The 24,744-nt window shown below is 40.8% G+C and overlaps 1 protein-coding gene across 1 annotated transcript in view; it reads left to right on the forward strand.

The window, feature by feature from the left end:
- Positions 1-24,744, forward strand: part of CLCF1 (cardiotrophin like cytokine factor 1) — a 200,540-nt gene that overhangs the window by 129,646 nt on the left and 46,150 nt on the right. The window lies entirely within an intron of this gene.

Below are 24,744 nucleotides of genomic sequence, written 5' to 3' on the forward strand. Positions count from 1 at the left end.
ATGGGCAAACTGAAAGAGTTAACCAATGCTTAGAGCAATATTTACGATGTTATTGTTCCCACCTACAAGATGATTGGATCACATGGTTGCCCATGGCCGAATTTGCATACAACAACTCAGTTCATACCAGTAGCAAAATGACTCCCTTCTTCTCCAATTATGGGTTTCATCCCTCTTTGTTTCCCACTCATACCATTCCATCATCTAACCCCACCGTTTTGAATCAAATTTCTCACATGTCTTCCCTATTTCTGAAATTGCATGAAAATCTTGAATTAGCATCTTCTAATCAAAAGAAGTTTTTTGATACTAAGAGGCAACCTCCTCCCGCTTATAAAATTGGTGATCTTGTCTGGCTCTCCTCAAAAAACATGTCCACCAACCGTCCTTCAAAGAAGCTGAGTTCCCTCTTTCTTGGTCCTTTTCAAATATTGTCAATTATCAACCGTAACGTTGTGAAATTGAAGCTTCCACCTACTTTGAAACTTCACCCTGTCTTCCATGTTTCCTTGCTCAAACCTCATCTTCCTGACCCTTTCCATAGAGATGCACTTACTACTCCTGATCCTGTTTTGGTACAAGGTGAAGAGGAATACGAGATCCAAAAGATTCTGGATTCACGGATCCATCGTGGCTCTCTACAGTACCTCATTAGATGGAAGGGTTACGGAATTGATGAGGATACCTGGGAAAACTCCTCTGTGATCCATGCAAACAGGTTAATTTCCGCATTCCACAAACGCTATCCGTCTAAACCATGTTGATAGCACCCTGTGGGCGCTCCTTACAGGGAGGGTACTGTCATGCCTAACTACCGGTATTTCCTTGTCTCTTCCGGGTTGACGGAGCTTAGCCACACCCCCTTCTCTGACGCGGTCTCCCCACGCTACATAATGCGACCGCGCCAGATACAAGACGCTGGATTATTGAACAGCGTTACCGCGATATCAAACCGGCTAAAGATTTTCTTCAACCTCTACTTGTGAACCGAACCGGACTGGAACCCTACATACCCTCCTTCTCCTCTCCTCGACCACGGCTAGTATCTGGACCTTCCTCATCCTGTTTGAGAAACTTCCCTCCCCGGAGGAGAACTCTGGGAACCTGATTTTATTCACCCTTTGAAGCTAAGTCAATTGCGATATCTGTAATAGGAGCTTACCTGCTCTCAAGCCCGCTAAGCATTCCTGCTACAGCCTGCTCTCAAGCCCGCTAAGCATTCCTGCTACAGCCTGCTCTCAAGTCAGCTAAGCATTCATGCTACAGCCTGCTCTCAGGCCTGCTATCTCTAAAACGAATCACTCCTGCTTCAACTTCATTTCTAATTTCCTCCGTTTTACAAACTCCAATGTGCTATATTGCATGTATGTCAGAAGCTGCTTACTCCGTTTAAACAAACAGCGAAGTAATTAAAGATACAGCACCTGTATTATCCATAATTGAATACACAGTTCCTATTCTATTCTTTAAGTATCCTAGTCAACAATCTAAGTCCTAAGAGATCTGCAGTTGTGCTCCATATCAATATATGTAAGCATTACAATATCCTTCGTCTGTGGTGTGTTTCCTCCGTCCGTAATATGATAAACACTCGGGTAGAGAGAAACAGCCAATAGTGTACACTGGGTAAAAACGATTGAATAAAACAATAAGATAAAATGGGTACTCACAAGATGGGAGCAGATCAACTGCTCCTTGTTGATAGCGCTGGTGGTATAATCCCCACCTAGGATTACTTGGAGTCCGATGTAGTAAGAAAATGCCAGGTAAAAAGTGGATAAATGTATATTAAAAGATAAATAGTACAATTACGTCATATATTCCTTGATGACGGCCGCAGCTTTGTGCGAGCCGTCGTCTCCCCTCCACACGTCAGCCGCATGTTTCATGCGAGCTGACGTGACTGAGACCACGCCTCCTCTGCAGCAGCACCCCCCACGTGGTCACTGAGACGCCGGCGGCTGCGCAGTGCCCACCGGCGTCTTACTACATTTCCCAGTACTCTCTGGTATTCTCATGCCGGTCACGTGATCGTGCTATATTTTATTATTTTACACTTAGATCTTGTTCGTTCGCTTGTAAGAACATATTTAAGCTGCCATTATGCACTTTTATCCTGTAATATTGTATTTATCTTGTTTTAACAACGTTTTTATTTTATTAATTTTAACCTTAGTTGTGATTGGTCACCTATTTTTTGGCGCCAATTCCAAAGTATTATGTTTGCTTTTTATTGTTTCTCTTGCCAGGTATCAGATCCTTTCCCCATATTGATAACGCTGTACTGGCGAAACGCGTTTATGGTTATAATATTTGTGTATTTTAAATATTAAAGTATATTCTGTTACTTTTAATTGTACTATTTATCTTTTAATATACATTTATCCACTTTTTACCTGGCATTTTCTTACTACATCGGACTCCAAGTAATCCTAGGTGGGGATTATACCACCAGCGCTATCAACAAGGAGCAGTTGATCTGCTCCCATCTTGTGAGTACCCATTTTCTTTTATTCAATAGTTTTTACCCAGTGTACACTATTGGCTGTTTCTCTCTACCCGAGTGTTTATCATATTACGGACGGAGGAAACACACCACAGACGAAGGATATTTACCTCATATCCCATAAGCGGGGATCAAACCGCTGTACGCCTTTCACACCAGAGCGGGTTCTAGCTCTTTTAAATGTGAGTTTGCATTCAAGATTTCTACATTTTTATCTCACCTACCATCAAACATACTACACTATTTGGCTTCCTATGTATTTTTCTTGTCTTTTGCATATGAGCTGATTCATAAGGAAGAACACAATAAAGAAGATTGAATACTACCGTATTATACGACTCCAACAGACGTCTTTAGATAAGACTTTCTCTTTTTATACATTTATTTTATTTGGACTATTTATTTAGTTTTTATCAGGCGCAGCCCTTACCTTTTATTTCTTCTCTCTGTGTAATTTCTAAGAGTCTTTGAGGGTTTCCCTTATAGGGTTGCTGCCATACTGTGTTATCTAGCGCTTACTCGCTGTTTTGTTTTTAATTTGTGAAATGGCCTTCTTTAGGTTCGATTTACCCAAGTTGGGGCATCATCATCTGCTAGGTGAGATCCAGTTGTCTCACACCTTTCCCTTCAAAGTTGTTTCTAAATTTGTAAAAGTTTTATAAAATCCAGCTTTAAACTAATAAAATAAATAAATAAAAATAAAATTACTACTGTTTCTGTCACTTCCCCATGGTGGGGCATCTATTAACTAGCGGGCATAGTGTGTCCCCCGAACACTCACCCATGCCCAGTGAGTGGGGACTATTCAACTAAATGGGGGACATAGGGTGCCCCTTGGCCCTCACCAAATAAGAGTGCTCTGATAGGTAAATAGTGAGCCTTACAGGTAACCAATCAGGAGGGCTGGGGGGGAAACAATAGGTCCCCTCCATTTTCATTTAGGACCCCCACCCGCCGCTCATGAGTGGGGGTCAGGGGAGGACAATAGGTTCCCCCCTACTGTCTTTTAGGGCCCCCACCCAGCACTCATGAGTGGGGGCCAAGAGGGACCCTACGTCCCCCGTTTAGTTGCATAGCCCCCATTTGAGAGGATAGGGGTGAGGGCTTGGGGGGGGGGACTATGCCCGCTAGTAATAGATGCCCTACCATGGGGCCATTTGTTGGAAGGAGGGGGAGGGTTTACAGGCTGCTCACTGTTTAGTAGACATGCTATGCTGCGCCTAGGGGCTTTCGGGAGATTTTAATCTCCCTTATGCTACTATGGGGGTCAAATTGATGCCATAGAGTGAGTAAGGACATGGGGGCTTAGGAAGTGGCAGGGAACACTGCTCCCTGCCGCTTCCATTTTTACATATTACAAGGCTCCCTCCACTGCTCCCACTACTCCTTCCTTGTAATAAAGTGAACGAACAAACGAACACCGGTGTTTGTTTCTTCACCTGAAATTTATATTAATTCCTTCATCGTTCTGACAAATGAATAAACAAAATTCCCGTCCGAATTTCGGACAAAATTAACTGGGCATGCGTTGGAATTTTACAGCGCTATCTAGACTTCATCTGCCCACACAAAAATGGCGGTGCCCGGGACCCAGGTCCGGGAACAAAATTAAGATTAAAAAAAAAAAATAGGTTTAGGGGCCTTTGGGGGCAACCATGGGGACAATTAGATGTAGTGTAGGGAGGGGGTTAAAACAAAACTGGATTTGGCCATGATAGGGCCGCTTTAAGGAAAGAATTCTGCCCCCTTTGCTCCTCTCTCTCACAACCACGCCTGGACCGTACCTTTCCTACCCTTCAGGCCTTCTCCTCAGCTACTGAACAGGAGGTGGCTGAGCTTCTCCTCTCGTCCCACCACGTGTCCCTCCTTATCAGATCTCTCTCCCCTTGTCTTGTACCATCCTTAACACACATACTCACCTGCTCTCTTTCGTCCCTACACCCCTTAAACATGCTACAGTCGTACCCATCCCAAAATAGCCATCTTCCCCTTCCAACTATCATCCCATATCCCTGCTCTCTTTGTACTATCTAATTTTTTAAGGCATGTAAGATAATCCAGCCCACTTCTGCCACCTCTCTGCTCTCATGTTTAGAACAAGCTCAAATATCTGATTTTCTGTCTCTTCTCCAAACTCTCGGTACACAGGAGCACCATGATGGGCTACTAAGGAATTTCATTTGCTCATATTAGTAGCTCAATGTGGTACAGTACCAAATTTGAGGCTCTTAACCTCCATCAATGCACTCAACATCTTCCTAATGAAACCCCATCTCAGTCTGAATCCAAAGCACCATCAGACAGCAGGACAATCACACGTATTTCTAGTGGTATACAGAAAAAGAGTACCTATATAACACAAGTGTTATGAGTAGATATACTAGTGGGCCTTACTAGTATGTATTGTACCACTAACAAACAAACAAACACACACACACATACACAACACTTATGTTTTTTTTATATACCGTATATACTTGAGTATAAGCCGAGTTTTTCAGCACATTTTGTGTGCTGAAAAACCCCAACTCGGCTTATACTCGAGTCACTGTCTGTATTATGGCAATTTACATTGCCATAATACAGACAGGGGGCTGTGGGGGCTGCAGAGAGTTTACTTACCTCTCCTGCAGCTCCTGTCAGCTCCCTTCTCCTCCGCGCCGGTCCGTTCAGCACCTCGTTCAGCTCCCAGTGTAAGTCTCGCGAGAGCCGCGGGGTCATAGTGCGGTTCTCGCGAGACTTAGTGTGAGCTGACAGAGGGAGCTGCACAGACCGGCACGGAGGAGAAGGGAGCTGACAGGAGCGGCAGGAGAGGTAAGTAAACTCTCTGCCAGCCCCCCTCCCCCACTGAACTACCAATGCCACTGGACCACCAGGGAAGGAGAGCCCCCTCCCTGCCATGTATCAAGCAGGGAGGGGGGACGAAAAAATAAATAAATAATAAAATATTTATAATAATTTAAAAAAAAAAAGTAACAAAAAAGAATTAAAATAAAAAAAAAAATAATAATAAAAATGCCCACCCCCCACCAAGGCTCTGCAACACACACACACTGCATCACACACATTGCACTCATACACACACTGCACTCATACACACACACACACTGCATTCATACACACACACTGCACTTATACACACACACTGCACTAATACACACACACACTGCACTTATACACACACTGCATTCATACACACACACTGCATTCATACACACACACTGCACACATACACACACTGCACTCATACACACACTGCATTCATACACACACACTGCACACATACACACACACACTGCACACATACACACACACACTGCACTCATACACACACACTGCACTCATACACACACACTGCACTCATACACACTGCACTCATACACACACACACACACTGCACTCATATACACACACACTGCACTCATACACACACACTGCATTCATTATATACACACACTGTAAATAAATATTCAATTAATATAATTTTTTTTAGGATCTAATTTTAGTTAGAAATTTACCAGTAGCTGCTGCATTTCCCACCCTAGTCTTATACTCGAGTCAATACGTTTTCCCAGTTTTTTGGGGTAAAATTAGGGGCCTCGGCTTATATTCGGGTCGGCTTATACTCGAGTATATACGGTATACATATATATATATACTTTTGCACAGAGGAAAGAAAAGTGACAGAAGAAAACAAAACAGTTTTATTCACAAGCACTTATATTTATTCACTTTCACACTAAAGAAACATGTAAATTATATTGGAAAGGAAAGCTCACACACAAGCTGAATTAACTTGTTTTTAGGGTTCTTGAAAATAGGCACATATGTGTTTTTACTTTCACTCATGGGAAAACATGCAAACTAACAGTAAAGATCACAGAACACGCAAACTGTTGCATGTTTTTTCTGCCCTTCTAGAATTGTCCATTGTAATGGTGCAAGTGCTAGTTAGACACATAACTAAGTTGCAAGTGTTAAAAAAAAAAAAAAAAACATTACATAATGGGAGCAAAAAACAAGTTGCAAGAGACTACTGAGAAAGGAAAATTAGCCTGCACTTCAGTAGGTCCCCACTCAGATCTCGAGCTAGTTTTAGCTCATCTTGTGCCATTACAAAAAGAACCAGTTCATTTGCATACCAGACTGATCCACCCATAAGTGATGAACAGATCCAAAATACAGCCCAGCTCTCTCTTCACGAGAGATGCAGCAACTCCAGACGATTGTTTCAAACTTGTTAGACATCATCCCTCTAGGCACAGTGAGCAAGGGGCCCATTACTGGATTACTGTTTAAATTTAGGTAGAGCAAAAAACAAGTTGCAAGAGAGCACTAAAAATGGACAACAGCTCAATTAGCCTGCCCGTTGGTCCCCACTCTGCTGCTCTGGGTATAAAAAATATGGGCCTAGAGCACTCACTTGCAGCCTGAAAATTAATAAGGCTGCAGGGACCTATGAAGGCCTCTAATTGTGCCCTTTAACTGCTAAATCTTCTTTCCCCAAAGCACTCCAAAAACCAACTGCCAAAGCCTCCACAAAAGAGCTTACATAATTACCATAGTAACACATCCCAGCCTATTCCCTGCCCAATCAACCTGACTCTGAACTGGTTAAATGAGCTTGTTAAAATTCACCCTTTCAGTGATTAAAAACGGCATTTATTCAGGGAATATCTGTTAGCGCGTTATTAGTGTAAAAGCACAAATATTGTGTAAAAATGTTCGTTATTTTTCATGTCCATAACACACTGATTCCTGGTTGTTGATCTTGACTTGTCTGAACTACTCTGTTCTCTGTAGTCCTGATCTTGGCTTGTTTATTGATTTAGTCTATCTCCATTGCACTTGGCCTCTTATTTGTCATTTCCATCTATTGTTTTCTGAGCCCGGGCTCTCTTAATTCCAGTAATACGTTATCTTACTGTTTTTCCTGTACTTGTGACATTCTGCATGTTGGGATACATATCCTGACATTATGACAGGGCGATGGAGCCTGCAGAATTGGTCAAGTTTCACAATGTCAGACCAAAGTACAAGATTTAGATCATATGACGGATCAATTTGCTCATCCTTTGCAAATCCTTCTTTCTAGAACAGCCTATTTGCAGTCTGAGACTCATCCTGCGCCTAACCCTATCTCTGAACTCCTATGACAGTTATAGTGGAGGGTTCTTCCACCTTATTCTCCACCTAGGTATAATGGTGACCCTGACAACTTTAGGGGATTCATTAAAATGTATCCTAGATCCTTCTCCATTGACTGTGCTAAAATAGGCTTTGTGTTGGATCACCTTTTTGGAAAGTCCTTAACCTGGGCTTATTTCCTTATAAGAGTGTATATATAAGAGTCCTGTAGTATATAACTGCAATTCAAAAGAGTGTTTGATTCTCCTGGAAGAGAGGGAAACACTGCCAAAACTCTTATAAGAATCAAACAAGGCAATCGTACTTGGCAGATAATGTTTTAGATTTCGAAACCTTGGAATGAGAAATCAATTGGACAAACAACTCTTTATTCACGCCTTTTTTGAAGGATTGTCAGATGCCTTACAGGATGAAATATGAGCCATAAATTTACCTGTGAATCTTAATGATCTGATTACCTATCTCATTCAGGTCGATTCACGCCTCAAACTAGAATGTCCTACAAGCACTGGTGTACATACCGCGATCGCAGCTGCGACTGGGCCCGTCACTCCAGGGGGCCCGGCCGCCCTGCAGACGCCTGTGGGGCCCCATATGTTATGTGTACGCCACTGCCTACAATTAACAATGTCTTGTAATACTTGTACTCTCTCTAATGTCTTTAAAGACTATGGTGCGCAGAGAATTTGATCAGTCTTGACTTTCTCCTTAAGAATGTTATACCCATTGAGGCCGTAGATTATAGATCACTTAAAACACCAACTATCACTAAACAGACTTGTTTGTTATATTTTCAAATAGGAGCCTTACACATTGAGTATATAACCTTTCAGATTATATCTGCTCCTTCATGCGCTCTGGTCTTGGTATATCCTTGGTTGTTGTTGCACATTCCTCTCATAGATTGGCAGTAAACCAAGATTTTATCATGGGGAATGAATTGTCTTGACACCTGTCTCAAGAAAATAGTTCCAGTTCACTTATTGAATCTGAACCCACATTAGCTCCTTTCTGCTCATCATACCTCCTCAATATTATGATCTGAAGAAAGTATTTCTTATTAGTATTTTTAGTAGTGTATATATAGTTATAGTTATATAGTTACATAGGCTGAAAAGAGACATGTTTTCATCAAGTTCTGCCTTCCTCACATTTATTTTATGCTGTTGATCCAAAAGAAGGCAAAATACCCAGTTTGAAGCACTTCTAATTTTGCAACAAACTAGGACAAAAATCCCTCTTGACCCCACAATGGCAGTCAGATTTATCCTTTGATCAAGAAGCGATTACCCTATAGTTGAAAAATTATATAATTGAATATTATGTTTTTGCAAGTATGTATCTAGTTGCTGTTTAAACATATTATATAACAAATAGCAGTAATTGAAGAAGGAGGTCTGGATTAGCCCCCCCACATATATCGGGGGAGGCATCCTCAAGCGATTTATTCTACTTTATCCTGTGAGTGCTATTTTATTTTGTGCCATTATTTTATGTTATACAGTTTTACACTATATATGTTCCTTTGTGTATCCTATTTGTAGATCTACAGCTATATTCTCCATTGCTACTTTTGTGCTATATAAAAAGGAATATAGTCTGGGATATTCCTGGAGAAGGCTGCCATCACTATCTACAGAGATAAGTGTTTCTTTCCATCACACTAATTATTTGCTTTAAGTGTTGGATGTGTTTGTTTTGTTTAACAAAGAATTCCACATCCTTATTGTTCTTACAGTAAAAAAAACTTTCCTTTGCCTTAGACTAAATCTTTTTTCTTCCAGTCTAAGGGCATGACCTCTTGTCCTATGTATAGTCCTGTTTGTGAATAGATTTCCACACAATGGTTTGTACTGGCCCTGGATATATTTGTTTAATGTTGTCATATCGCCTCTGAGGCGACTTTTCTTAAACTTAAGAGGTTTAAATTTGTTAGCCGTTCTTTTTTTTTTTTTTTTTTTTTAAATATAGTTGTTTTTTTTATTGGTTTGCATATAAAAGGTCACACAATAACAAACATTCTTTGCCTGAATAGGTAGAGTACATATAACAGTAGATTAACCCCTATTCCGTCATGATTCCCTTTTATTCCAGAAGTTGTGTCCTTAAGGGGTAAAAAGCTCCTGTAGGCATTTCAACAAAATCATCACAAAACAAGAGGAACATATTTATAATGACATTTTATTCAATCATTAATTAACTTAATTCAGTATGCTTTTGAAGGGCAGGCTGGAACCTCATTTATACTGTAATCGTTATCTAATATTGCTACAGCACTAATAATATAGCCATTGAATCGAGGATCTGCAAGCCGATATTGACAAGCTGTCTACCTTCTGCCGTTCATGTAAAGCTTAATAGTAGGCTCAAGGCTTCATATCTAAATAAACTATTTGAGCATATTGTGTCTTAGTGCAAAGAAATATCAAGAAAAGATAAACGAAATACAGTGGGGAAAATGGAATACAAAAAAAGTGCAAAAAACAACCAATGTATTATTACCGGAATCATTAATTCCTGAGGACCCATACAGATTCAACTGGGTAAAATAGTGTAAAATAATTTTACCCTGTATATCTGTCACCTTATTCAACTCATCTCATCATCTTAAGGTAAATGACCATTCAGAAGCACGTTGTTTAATGTTATCATATCCTCTCTGAGGTGACGTTTTTCTAAACTAAAGTGACATAGTTAAAAAGAGACATGTGTCCATCAAGCTCACAAGGAATATGAAGCAAGAAGGAAATGGGGCTATGTGGAGAAGTATGTAGTGTAGAACATCTTGAGAAATGGAATACATAGAAAGTGATACATTTACAACATTTAGAGCTCAGAGTTCTAGCTCTACTTTTGTGTACTTGAGCAGTACAATCTCTGTTTTAAGGTGTGCGATATATCTCTTGGTCCATATGGAAAATCCCAGGAGTATGTAATAAAAACAGATATGGAGACTATACAGTGTAGTATATTTCAATGTTATACATTGGCAAATACAAGATAGAATTGCACTTACATGAACCATCTCCTATTTGATAGTGTGAAGTGTTAAATTGCTGGCAACAGCAATTGCTGGCAACAGCAATCAAATCCTCAGTAAGTTCCCGGTACCAAGAAGTCAAATAGGAGACATCCCTAAGATCTGCAATCATGAAATATGTATGGAAAGGCAGCCGGCCGTGAATAAGACATGAAACCCTGTGCCTACCGAGACACTGGGGCTGCCTTGCACTCCCATACATAAGGAAATACCATCATGCCTCCGTGTTACAACGCATACTGGAATGACACTCCCGCCCAGGTCTCAAGCAGTGGATCCCACTAGCGGAGGCCACTGGAGCCGCACATCTACTCGAGGCAGTATGGATGACTCAACCCACCACACAAAGAGATTCAGACCGGAAGTCCCCGGCGGCACACACCCTAAAAACATGGAACACCATGCGTAGGGCCCCGCATCTGACAGACATACTGACACATGCACAGACATACTGACACACAGACATAGTGACACACACACACACAGACACCCTGACAGACATACTGACACACACACATACTAAGACACACATACTGACACACACAGATATACTGACACACACAGACAGACATACTAAGACACACACACACACTCTGACACACACAGAAATGGTGACACACACACAGACACCCTGACAGACATACTCACACACATACACACATAGTAAGACACACACACACATGCAAACTTTACATTTATAAAGCCAGCCTCCAGCCCTACCATATGGGTTCCCTGGGGTCCAGTGGCAGGCTGAGGTGGTTGGGAGTGTGAGGCTCTGGCAATCCAGCTCCCTCCTGACGGCCTCCTCCTCAATCCTCCCGCGCGGCTTCATTCTATCTGGGAGGAGGTAACTCACGGCAGTCACTTCCTCCCAGCCTGCTGCAGTAAAACGAGGGGGCCCGGTCGCGCTGTTAAAGGGCCACAGCGCACAACCGGGCCCTCTTAGTGTGTGGGCCCAGGGGGGCAAAAATAAATAAAAAAATGGCGGACAGCGGAGCCCACGGGGTAGCTGCTTTTGGCCCCCCTAGGAGTGAGTGGGCCCAGGGCAGCTGCCCTGTTTGCCCCGCTTTAAAGACGGCCGTGACTACAACCCCAGTGCACAGGACCCCCTGGTACGCATACTGATGGTGCCCAGTACCTCCAGAGCCATATCAGGCCTGACAGGGGCACACATTACACCTACATGACGAGCAAAGGGGACTAGGTGACACGGAGACCTGGTAGCAACCTCTAGAGACCATGATGACTTGATATAAGCCAGGAGACCTGCGAGTCCTAGCACTACACACAATATGCTAGACTAGCGTGTCTATAATTACTGTTCTTACCATTGTAGAAACAAATACCGCGACTCACGGGAGACCTACAAATCTCCCAGTTAGATTAGGCAGACCTGAGAGCCACACATGCCGTTCATACGCATTAAATGCATCTTCCTTGCCTGTTTAAAGCCACTGATTGGTCCTGCATGACTGAATGCTCTATATTACAGCAGAGACCTGCGAGTCTCATGATACCTTGTTAATCTCCTCTCTCTTTTGTTTTTGTTTTTTCAAAAACTAAATAAAAAATCTTGATTTATAAAAAAAAAAAAAATACAGTGCACATCATGTTATGGTAGTCAACCACCCATGCTTATACTTTATAATTAGAGATATATGCCTCCTCTTTTGTATATCATCCAATGACGATTGGCACCATTTTGATACTCCCCACTACTCACTTTACACTCTATTTTCATGTATTCTACTCATTATAAAGGGTTTTTTTTGTTTTGGTATATGTTGCACTTTTTGTAATGCCATAATATCCTTCTTTAAAACCGGTGCCACAAAATGCAAAGCATATGGAATATGTGGTCTTACCATTGCTTTATAAAGAGGCAAAATTATATTTTCATTCAGAGAATTAATGCCACTTTTGACAACTTACTGGCCTTAGCAACTGCTAATTGATATTGCAAATTGTTATCTAGTTTGTTGTCTAATCTTTCCCAAACTCTTCTCATGTGTTGTTAACCCTAATTCACTACTGCTTAGCATGTAAGTTGCTTGTGTATTTTTTACCTCGAAGTGCATAACTGCGCATTTATCTACATTAAATTTAATCTGCAACTTGAGTTCCAAGTTCCCCAATCTATCTAAAACCCTATGCAGCAAAGCAATATCTTGCTCACATTGTATTGCTTTAGAAAATATTGTGTAATCTGCAAATACTGAAACATGACTTATAATGCCTATTTCAAGATCATTTATAGGTATGTTAAATAGATGTGGTCCTAGAACAGAACCTTGAGGGACACTACTTACCACTTTTGTCCAGCTCTTTAAGCCAATGTACTACCCAAGAACTCACATTTTTATCTAGACCAATTTCAATAACCTATTGTGTAGGACCGTATCAAATGCCTTTACAAAATCCAAGTAGATCACATCCACTGCAACACTCTATCCTTCTACTTTATTTTATGTCGCATGCAAGTAAGTTAGCTTGACATTACCTTAGCTTCATAAAACTATGCAGATTTTTGCAAATAACAATGTTCTTCCTAATAAATTCTTGAAAATTATCCCTTAATAACCGTCCAAACACTTTTCCAGTCACAGACATTTAGCTCACATGTCTATAATTAGAGTCCGAATTAGCGGACTCTCTTACAAACCTTAGGACGCTAGAAACAAGCCACAAACAAAACCCCACGCAAGACACCCTCACTAAGCTAACAGATTGGCGCGAAAAAATTAAAGACTTCATGACTAGAGACTCGGCAAAAGCCATGCAGTGGACAAAACAAACCTACTATGAAAAATCCAATAAAGCCGACACCCTAGTAGCCCGAAAACTAAAATGCAGGAACGACCATAAACAAATAGATACAATACAAACACCAGACGGCACCACTCCCTCCCAGCAAATCAGCGAGGTCTTCCAAAACTATTTTACCACACTATACGACCATAGTCCCAATACACGACAACACCCTGATAAGACCATGCAATCAATAGAGAGATACCTACAGAAGATACCCTTACCAGCCCTAAAAATGTGAGCTATCACCAAAATAAGTGAACCAGTCTCCACCGAAGAAATCGCTAAAGCCATCAAAAACACCAAACCCAATAAGAGCCCGGGACCGGATGGCTTCACGGGACTCTATTACAAAACGTTTCCAGCCACGCTTCTCCCACACCTCTGCAACCTTTTTAACGCAATACTGCAGGGAAACCCCATACCCCCCAACATGCTAAGAGCAAACGTGCGCCTCCTCCCCAAGCCGAACAAAACTCACCTGGACCCGAGCCACTACAGACCGATATCATTGTTGAATGTAGACATCAAGTTACTCGCAAAGCTGCTCGCGGACAGGATAAACCCCCATGTACATAAACTCATACACCCAGACCAAGTTGGCTTTATACCCTACAGACAGACATACGACAAAACCAGATGGACCTTTGACCTCCTCTGGGCGACCACATACCAACGGATTCCCACAGTATTCCTATCCCTAGACGCCGAAAAGGCATTCAACCGACTACTATGGCCCTTTCTCTTCGCTGCTTTACACAAATTCCGGTTCCCCGACCCAATCCTAAACACGCTCCAAACCCTATATTCAGCACCAGAAGCGAATCTCCTAATTCCGAACACTCAACCCCCCTCGTTCCGCATATTTAATGGAACGAGACAGGGCTGCCCCCTCTCCCCACTCTTGTTCGCCCTCTCATTGGAACCCCTACTCCAAGCTCTGCGCATGGACCCGAAAATCAAGGGCATACACATTAGAAAGGAAGAATATAAAGTGGCAGAATATACCGATGACCTACTCCTTACCATTACCGACCCAGCTAACTCGCTCCCACCACTTCTAAATACCATAAACGAATACTCACAGGTTTCAGGCTACCGTCTCAACATAGACAAGATGGAAGCGCTACCAGTGCAAATCCCTAGTGAGGATCTCGACACGTTAAAAGCCGACTACCCATTTCACTTCAACCCCACGCACATACACTATCTGGGTGTCGACCTACTTGCAGATGTCTCCCAGACATACCGACTTAACCACTCCCCCCTACTACAAAAGGCGGAGGCCTACCTCAAAACTTGGGAATCCCACTCTTTATCCTGGTTGGGAAGAGTGGCCTGCGTGAAAATGAACCCCCTATCGAGATTTCTATACCTATACCAAACGCTACCAGTCCAAGTAGCGGTTAAAGACTTCAAACTACTACAAACACAAATTGACCACTTTATATGGGACGCGCTAGGATAAGGGACATCCTCTATCTCCCGACAAGATCAGGGGGTCTCAGTCTGCCTCATTTCCTAAACTATTTCCACGCAGCACAACTGGCACAGATTAAAGCATTACATGAATAAAAAGATGGGTAGACCTCGAGCATGATTTATTTGGCCAATATTTCCCCTCCTTTTATATCTGGGTACCGAGGCGCACGACCACAACTCCCACAAACCACACCGGCACTTGACACCTCCATAACCTTCTGGAATAAACTCTCCATAAAACACGCACTACCTCAGACCCCTCACCCATGACACCAATTTTGAGAAATGAACACTTCGTACCAGGCATGCCCCCAAAAGACTTTGCACACTATGAAGACAATGATTTACTCAGGACATACCAGTTTTTCTCGAACCAAAAAATAATCGCGTTCGCAGACCTACCAAAACCCAGACCACTCACCACACACGACTTCTTCCGCTATCTTCAAATCAAAAACCTCTTAGAAACTCCTATATACAAACAAGCAGGACTCACCGCCTTCGAACAGTCATGCATCCATGCCCCTATACAAAAAAGCCAGATCTCCACGACATACTCCCAGCTACTTAGGGCCACGAGAACCCAACCATATTAGCATGGGAGCGAGACTTAGGGCCCCCTGCTGATCTCACAGACTGGACTGCAATCTGGGAAGCCACGGCAATGGCAACAATATGCATCACACATAAAGAGCAGGCCTATAAAACCTTAATGCGCTGGTACCACACTCCCCTAAAACTTAAACAAATGGGACTCTCCACTTCGGACAGATGTTGGAAGGGCTGTGGACAAATAACGCAAATCTGGACAGACATAGTGGCCCTGGCCTCAAAAGTTCTACACAATCCCATCCCAAGGGACCCATGGCTATGGCTACTATCTAAACCACTAGACAATATGCCCTGAGCCCACAACAAACTTCTGGCCAAACTAGCCCTGGCCACCAGAAGAGCCATCGCCACCCACTGAGGCTCGCCCACAGTCCCGTCTATCACCGACATAAAGAAAAAAATGAACGAAGCTAGGTCAGTGGATGGTCTGTCAGCATTTATTCACAACACCACGACACATTGCAACAAATTTGGGACCCATGGCTCATGGAATCCACCACTGCCATTTAGATAACCATGGCCCCGATAGGGTAAAGGCCATGCACCACGAACCAAACTGAACCAACCCTTTCCCTCCCAAAAAACCCTACCCGAACCCCACCTCACCAACCCCACCTATGTGAAGGACATATTCAAAGTGAAATAATTGGACACACATCAGCCACAAAAGGGGACAACACACACATATATACGGCCCGTTTAGAGCATAGCCATGCAAGAAAAGTAGACGCAAATGCACCACCAAAGGGTCACACAACAAAAATGTTAGGGACTCCTGTTTACTTTCCCTCCCCCGCAACCCCACAGAGTACTCCAATAATATGGAGCCTCTCTATCACTGTTTTAGTTCTAATATTGTCTAAAGCTTAACCTAAACTTGTTTTGTTTTGTTTGTTATATAACTGTTGAAAAACCTGACAGAACAGGCTCGCACAAAAGAAACCTATTGTTACATTACCATATAACAATCCTTTCTCTATATCCTTCTGTATAAGTATGTACTGCTGGAATGTTAGAACTTTGGCTTTTGCAGAAGCCCATGCACTACCCCTACGCAACATTTATGTGCCTGTAATTTCTGTCATTTGAAAATAAAGAATTACGAAAAAAGAAAAAAAAGATGTTGAACCCTTTTTAAATATAGGAACCACATCTGACTTTCTCCAATCCTCCAGTACAATTCCAGAAACAAAAGAATCCTGAAAGATTAAAGACAGAGGTTCACTTATTTTTTAAGCTTAGCTCCTTAAGTACTTGTGGGTGAATACTGTAAATTCCGGGGCTTTGTTAACATTAACGTTCTTTAGTTGCTGCAGCACCTTGTCTTGAGTCATCCAATTACAATTGTTCTGCAAACTTTTTTGCAGCAATCGTTTGCATATCTACTATTGCCATAGATCCCTCCTTAATATATACTGAGGAAACATTTTTTAAATTTCTGCGTTTTCCCTGTTTCATGAACGAACACATTTATGAAAGATATAGTCAGCGAACCTCAAATCAGCATACACCTTTCAAGGGTAGACCCCTTCACCACTTTGACCACATTGATAGTCTATTACTCAGTCTAGGAGGGCTCCGGTGTGATGCCCAGTTGAGGTTGTGTGTTAGGCCTAATTATAAAAAAAAAGATCCTACCGATGTTCCAGACACCAGGCAAAGTCACCTATATGGCTACCAAGGACCTATGCCAAAGGATGGACTTGATTCAACTTCAATTTTTGTCCTATCTTCATTTTGTAGATTTCTCTCTCCATCCCCTCAACCACTAATTTCAAATCAACTCCAAATCTTTTAGCCATCCTGTTCCCTGCACAGCAGACCCTCTACTGTTTACTATCCTGCCAGGATTTCATAAACGACATCATCAGAGAGTTTATACATATCTTTTTTTATTGTATATTTTGATGATATTCTTGCCTATTTTTCAAATCTTGCTGTCACATCATAACCACATTCTCACGGTCTTATATAGACTCTTGGAAAATAAATTGCTTTGTAAGCTTTAAAAGTGACTTTTTGATCTATCTTAAGTGCACTAAGGTTGCAGAATATAAAGGTCTTGATTCTCTGTGGGTCCAGAAAAACTGTCAGTAATTTGTGGAAATGCTTTAATAATTTCGTTGTGATTTTCAGAGGGATACCTCTCTTCAAATAGTCTATTTTGGGCATTATATAGAATTTAATAACGTTAATTGGGTAAATTCCCAAATCCATCAGACACATGCTTTACTCCAGTTGTCTAAAGTAGTTTTTAGTTATTTTACAAGATAATTGTAGTTTACATATACTAATTGATCCAAAACAAAACTTAAAGAACCACTATAGTGCCAGGAAAACATACTCGTTTTCCTGGCACTATAGTGCCCTGAGGGTGCCCCCACCCTCAGGGACCCCCTCCCGCCGGGCTGGATGGAGAGGAAGGGGTTAAACTTACCTCTTATTCCAGCGCCGGGCGGGGAGCTCTCCTCCTCCTCTCCGCCTCCTCTTCAACTGAATGCGCATGCACGGCAAGAGCCGCGCGCGCATTCAGCCAGTCTCATAGGAAAGCATGGCGTCTTCTCACTGTGATTTTCACAGTGAGAAGCGCGGAAGCCTTCTAGCGGCTGTCAATGAGACAGCCACTAGAGGCTGGATTAACCCATTTATAAACATAGCAGTTTATCTGAAACTGCTATGTTTTTAAAAAAAAGGGTTAATCCTAGCTGGACCTGGAACCCAGACCACTTCATTAAGCTGCAGTGGCCTGGGTGCCTATAGTGGTCCTTTAACTTAGTGCCCAAATAGTCAATATCTACATTATTCCAAATAAAACTGTGTTTAATCATAAACTGTCCTGAATTTGTTGAAATAATTTGTGTTTTACTAAAATTGAGTCTATAATTTGAAAAGGTACCAAGTTCTTTGATAATATCCAGTGTTGCAGGAATAGATCCCTTCAGGCCGCTTAGGGTAAGAAGTACGTCATCTGCATATTGCATAACTTTACATTCCTTTACTACCATAGAGATTCCTGTAATCTCACTTGAATTTCTGATTAGCGCCACCAGTGGTTCAGTCGAGAGTATGTAGTGTAACAGGGATAACGGACATCCCTGACGGCCTCCATTTTTTATTTTGAATCAATCTGACATTGCTCAATTTCATACAACCATCTCTCTGAACTGCTGATGGGTTGTATGATATCATAAAACCATCTCTCTGAACAGTCCAGTCACCCCGAATTGTTCCAAAACCTGTGACAAGAATTTCCAGTTCACCTGGTCAAATCCTTTTTCTGCATCTAGGGTGATAAAAGCGGCCAAGATTTTCTCATTGTTTATTTTAGATTTCATATTTATAAAATTTCTGATATTATCACCTCCATATCTTTTATTAATAAAACCCACTTGATCTTGGCATATTAGATCTGGAATCACCCTTTTTATCTCTCTGCCATAATTTGTGAGAATATTTTAACATCTGTGTTAATTAGAGAGATTGGGTGATAGTTAGAAATAAAATTAGAATACTTTCCAACTTTTTAAAATTGGAAAAATTGTAGCCCTTAACATTTCCTCTGGAAAGACTTTAGACTTCTGTACCTCGTTAAATAAATTCAATAAGGCTAGGGATATCTGCTCCTCAAAGGATTTGAAAAAAACCGTATAAAACGCCATCTGAACTGGGTGCTTTATCCATTTTCATTCCTTGACATGCTAATTTGATTTCATTAATTGTGACTGGTCCTTTCAGAGAGTCTATCCTATCCTCTTTTAACCTTGGTAAAGATAATTTATTCAAAATGATTTGATCAGTTCATCTGTTCTATTTGACTCTGGAAGGCTGTATAACGATTCATAAAAAAAATGCAAAGGCATTACCTATGTCTTTGGGGGAGAGACGTGTATGATTACCTTCTATGATTTTTTTTTTTTTTTAAATGTATTTGATAGATATTTTCCTGTTTTATTATCTTGATAGTACCAAGTTTGCTTAAATTTTACCAATACGTTATGAGATTTAATTTCTATTTTATTTCTAATTTCCATTTGGATTTGAACAATGTCATCTTTAAGTAAATTTTTTAATCTCCTTTTTATTTTTGTGCCAATTGAACATATGTCAGTCAGTTGTTTTCCTTGTTTTCTTTTTCTTTTCGCTCCTAATTTAATAAGATATCCCCCCGCATATATGATTTGAATGAACTTATACTGGAAGCTCTAAAACTGGAAAAAATAGGAATCCACCAAAACCTATGTAGACAATAATAGGGAGAAAATGCCTTAAACAAAAAGCAATCAAAGAATCCAGGAGCTAACCAATAAATAGTTGCGGCAAAAACTTCTAATATAACATAATAGTGTTAGATCCAGAGAAGGAATATACTAAAATAAAATAAAAATTAAATTGTAAATTTTAATGAAATGTGTAAACCTTAATGAAATGTGTAAACCATTATTAAATTTCAAAAGATGTCTGTATGGTATGTATACCCTTCACCTGAAAAATGGAAATATCCCAGGGCAGGGGTAACTTAATACCAAATAATATACTTCCATACAATTAATAGAATGAAAGATAAAAATACTGGTTGCTGGTGCAAATTAGATAAATGAAATAATAAGGCAGAAACCAGTATTAGGAACTGGTTGTCATAAGCAATATGAGAAATATCGCCCAAAACAACTGGGAATAAGAGAATAAGATTTATTACATATAAAAATAATTCAATATAAAAATAATTATAGAAATCAGTCCACTGCCACAACATCAGATCTTTTGAGGTAAAAATTGCACAGAAACCTTATTCACAGGTACAGATAGATGCAGATGTTATTCACACTCCAAAGTCTCAATTCCGATCGCCGGTGAGGACGGCTTGCGTGCCACAGTGCATTCCACCTCAGCCTCACTTGGGGGCGAGACTGCACTGCTCGTCGGATGATGATCGTGAGATGCCTGGAATCCGGGATGCTGGCTGTGCTCTTGTGCTGATACCTCAGTCTGTTGTGCTGTGTGGATGTGACTCGTCTGACGTGTTTCGTAGGGAATAGCCCTACTTCCTCAGAGACGTTTGTGGTATTCTACAGATAGTAGTGTTTATATACCCCTCAGTTGTTAATTGTTTAATTGATTAAAATCCGTACATAATAAAGTATGTTGCTTTTTTGAGTTAAATCAGATTAAACATCCAAATGATTACATGTACATCCATACAATATTAAAATTTGTTTAAATAAAATAAGATAAAATTAATCCAGTACACTTTGAAATTTTCAAATACAAAATACAATAAAGTACATTAAAGAAATTTACTTTGGATTACAATACTTTAAAATAAATTACTTAGAAATGAAATATCGTTTGCCTGTCTTTATTTTGTGATTCTCTTATGTATCTAAGAACACTTAAACTACAAATTATTTCTTTGTAACAACCATCATATTTAATCTCAGAATAGATTTTTGTAATATTGTTACATTTTATCTTTGCATGACCGATTATTAAAACTTTGTAACAGTCTAAATATCCCTTTGATCTCTTCAGGCTTAATTTCTGAAACGAAAAAGAACGTTAATTCATGATATAATATCATGGGGTGATGCTTTAACATCTATGTGTAAGAGAATAAACAACATTAAATAAGAGAATAAATGACATTTAAACCTGGTCTTGTGGCTACGGACTAGCAGTGTTGCAAAATTCATCTCTGGCATGCTAAAAAGGCAGACACTTAAAACCCCAAAGCTGGTCTTGTGGCTACGGACTAGCAGTGTTGCACAATTCATCTCTGGCAAGCTAAAATGTCGACACTTAAATAATCAAGTATGGGTTACTGGATATAAAAATATGAAAATATGAAAATATAAGAGAATATAAAAATATATATTAAAAATATATATATATAAAAAAAATATACATATGCAGAAATTATATATATATATAGAAAAATTAGCAGCAGGTTCATAAATTAAACCAAGGATAAATTCTGTCAGATGAACAGTTTGAATATGCGTGATATATATCGATTAGAAATTGGATAAATGAGTATGCAAATAGAACCATAACTGTATTGCTCGGACCTAGAGATACCAACCCATACAGAGGAAATATTACTATAAATTAACTAAAAGGATGCCAATGCAGGTATAACTTAAAATATGGCAACACATATTTACAAATACTTAGAAGAGATGCTATAAAAGAGAAATGCTCAGGAAAAAAAAAAAATATATATTTATATATATACAAAAAAAAAATGTATATAGAGGATTGAGACAAAGAGGATTGGAATAAAATCCAATCAGAATGAAATTAGAGTTAAAATGTATAGTAAAAAATCAATGAAAAATCAATAAGGGGTGCTTGCACCTATAAGAGATACATAGGGGGCGGGGCCTGACTGCCAAGATGGCCGGACGTGCTTTCTAAGCGCTCCAACACCAGCGGACACTAAATCAATAATCCTGGACAATCAAACAATGTATGCAACACCTGCTGCCCGGAAAATGCAGCAGGACACCCGGCGGAACGCACCGATATGTGTCTCGCGACTACCTGCATCACGAGCGACCAAACCGGCCACGAGGCCTCCACGGGAGCGGAGACTGGTGCCTGGGGGATGCGGCCGCTCACCCGGCACGGGAACCGCCCGCAAACAAGAAGCATACGCTGCCCCGCTACCCCCCCCCCCTCTGGACCGGCGGGGGATATCCCGGTCCCTGCCGGGGCAGACTACCCCCGCAAAGCAACGGGAACTAACGACCAAACATGCGGTGAGGCGAACTGGCAAGGGGACAGGCACGGCCTACAAACAGAACAGGCACGGCCTATGACACAGAACCCCCGTATCAAGCCACCCCAACATACTTGGGCATTCTTTGACCGGCTCTGTGCAGGACTCTGGACTGAACTCAGCGCCGGGCGCCGTGCCTTCAAGATGGCGAGAAAAACGGCTGCGGCCTGGATTCGCCCGGCGGTCCGGCGAACCTTGGGCGGTCTCCCGCCAAAAATCATCAAAGTGGCCTCCCGACTAAAATGGCGCCGGAAAACGAGGTGGCTGGAAAAGCCGTCCTGGCCCACGAGCGACAGCACTCACCCATACTCACACCAACGCGAAACTGGCCGGCATACCCGACCTTACTCGGAGACTCCAGAGACATCCGACCTGCATACCGCACTCACCAACCCCCGAGCTCTAGCACGCAACGGAGGGACCAACCGGCCGAACAGGACCACCAAAAGCACACAAACGCAAAAAGGGGTGCCTCACAAGCACCAACAGCAGCTGAGACCAAGACACACAACTACACCAGAGTGGGACTATGGTATACCCCTTGCAGGGGTCGGCTGACCGGGACTCTAGACACTGCAGATGCCTCATGTAGTATCTATCTGCAAATGTTGTAGTTTTAATTGCTTTTCCTTTGGTTTTCATTTGATGTTACTCCTTTATGTTATGCTCTACAATTCACTGTTTAGGCCACTTCCCCATGACAGCATTGTGGGCACACCTCACTAAAGACACCAACTGGGGGGCCCTCCCTCCTCGTAGTAATCCCTCTACCCCTTAGTCATGACAACCAGCTAGCCTATTTCGGTGGCAATTCAAGAGCTGCACTGGCACTTGAGACGGTAGTAAATCTTACTAAACTCGATCACACTAACTAACCTAATGTAACATAGCACATACACTTCAGATGTGCCTATCCTCATAATCACTACATGATCCACACTCCCAGACTTCAGCATGTAACTCACTAATACATACACACTAGTACTGAGTACTGTTAACTTGTTAACTTTATTTGTATTTTCAATCTTCTATGTACACTCATGCATGCGCCAAGCTCTCCCCCTATGTCTCTTCTCTAAATATCGCTCCATGACATGTGCGTTATGCTGCCATATTCTAAACTAACGCGAAACTAAACTACTGTTCCAGACGTTACGTAAATACAAAAATGTGCCCGTATATCATATACCACAACATGTTATACCAATGTTAACCTATTATACCGGACGTCGCTGTTGTGGCACGAACCGGCTGTTTGTTCATCCTGTGCACAACCAAAATAAAGAATTTAAAAAAAAAAAAGAGATACATAATGTATAAATATATAAAAATATAAAAAATATATAAAAGGTGTGGAAAAAAGTTTTAATCATGAATATAAAAACAAGGGAGACTCTAAATCGATAAAAAAAAAACCTTACAAGAGATAGTAATCAAATATCATTTAGTTTCTACAAGGTACCAAAAAGTATCATATATAAAAATGCCAAAATAAGAAATAGTACTAAAAAATAGAGAAAAAATCACATCTAAAATAATAAAATCGACAATAATAGAACATATGATGAAAGGGTAGATGACTAATTAGGTGTTATAAAAATGCATTGAGCTCAAAATCTACATTTAGACCATGTGGGACTATAGTGTTGAGGGAAAAGATCCATTTGGCTTCAGCTTGGTCTAAATTTATGTCTATGCTTCCTCCCCTCCAATTTATATTCACTTTTTCTATTGCCATAAAGGTTAGTCCTGTTGGGTCTGCCCCATGAATCTCTTTAAAATGTTTTGATAAATTATATGAGTTAATAAACCTTTCTTGATATTTCGAATGTGTTCTGAGATTCTAATTTTCAGGGATCTTTTAGTTCTTCCAATGTACTGTTTGTGACATGGACACGTGATAAGGTATATCACTCCTGAAGTACTGCAATTCATGTTGGTCCTAATTTTATATTCTTGTTGATCGTTAAATAATATGAATTTGGTACTTGTCCTTTCAGCCGTGGGGTTGTTTCGACATCCAATACATTTTTGACATCTTGAAAAACCCCTTATGTCCTCTTTTTTTCTTTTGTTATTCTTAGATCTGATGGTAGTAGCTATCATCAGTTTCAAGTTAGGTGCTCTTGTGTAAATAATCTGTGGTTTCTCCTCGATGATTTGTGTCAGGGTTGGATCGCTTCTTAGTATTCCCCAGTATTTCTTGAGTATTTTCTGTATTGTCTGTGATTGATTATTGAACTTGGTGATGAAGGCAGGAGTTCTGTTCAATGACTGCTTTGTTTTAGTTTTATTGCATAGAATATCTTCCTGTGGTATGATAAATGTTTTCTCTAAGGCTTCTCCCAGAAGTGCTGAAGGATATCCTTT

Source organism: Pelobates fuscus, chromosome 10 (assembly GCF_036172605.1).
Source record: "Pelobates fuscus isolate aPelFus1 chromosome 10, aPelFus1.pri, whole genome shotgun sequence".
Lineage (NCBI taxonomy): Eukaryota > Metazoa > Chordata > Amphibia > Anura > Pelobatidae > Pelobates > Pelobates fuscus.